The sequence below is a fragment of the Nannochloropsis gaditana genome (genome assembly GCF_000240725.1).
Source record: "Nannochloropsis gaditana CCMP526 unplaced genomic scaffold scaffold681, whole genome shotgun sequence".
Classification (NCBI taxonomy): domain Eukaryota; class Eustigmatophyceae; order Eustigmatales; family Monodopsidaceae; genus Microchloropsis; species Microchloropsis gaditana.
This window is the reverse complement of record NW_005803272.1, coordinates 6,687-7,144: the sequence shown is the minus strand read 5'-3', so window position 1 is coordinate 7,144 and position 458 is coordinate 6,687.

Genomic DNA, 458 nt, shown 5'->3' with positions numbered 1-458 from the left:
GATCGCTGGCAGTCATGGCGGAGTTAGGAGACGAGGGCGAGTACACTGAGAGGCATGGCTACGGGTGCCTGGACGGACTGCAATATTTATTTACCCTCCGCCGTGGGCTCCCTACCCTTCCCTGCAGCTCTTGGTGATCAAGACCTCCGAGGAGGCCTGGGGCATCCCCGACGCGACCAAGATGTTCTCCTTTGGGAAGTTCACGAGTTTGAAGGGGGTGGAAGGGAACTACAGTGTGTGGGAGCTCGCCCTCTTCGTCCTGATCGGCTGCGTGGGGGGTCTCTTGGGGGCATTTTTTAACCGGAGCAACGAGCGGTTGACGCGGTGGAGGATGCGCCGTCTCCAACCCTCTCCACGGAGACAGTGCCTGGAGGTGGTGGCTGTGTGTGCCGCCATGACCTTTCTTTCCTATTTCCTTCCCCTCTGTTGGGTGAAATGCACGCCTTTGCCCTCCTCGG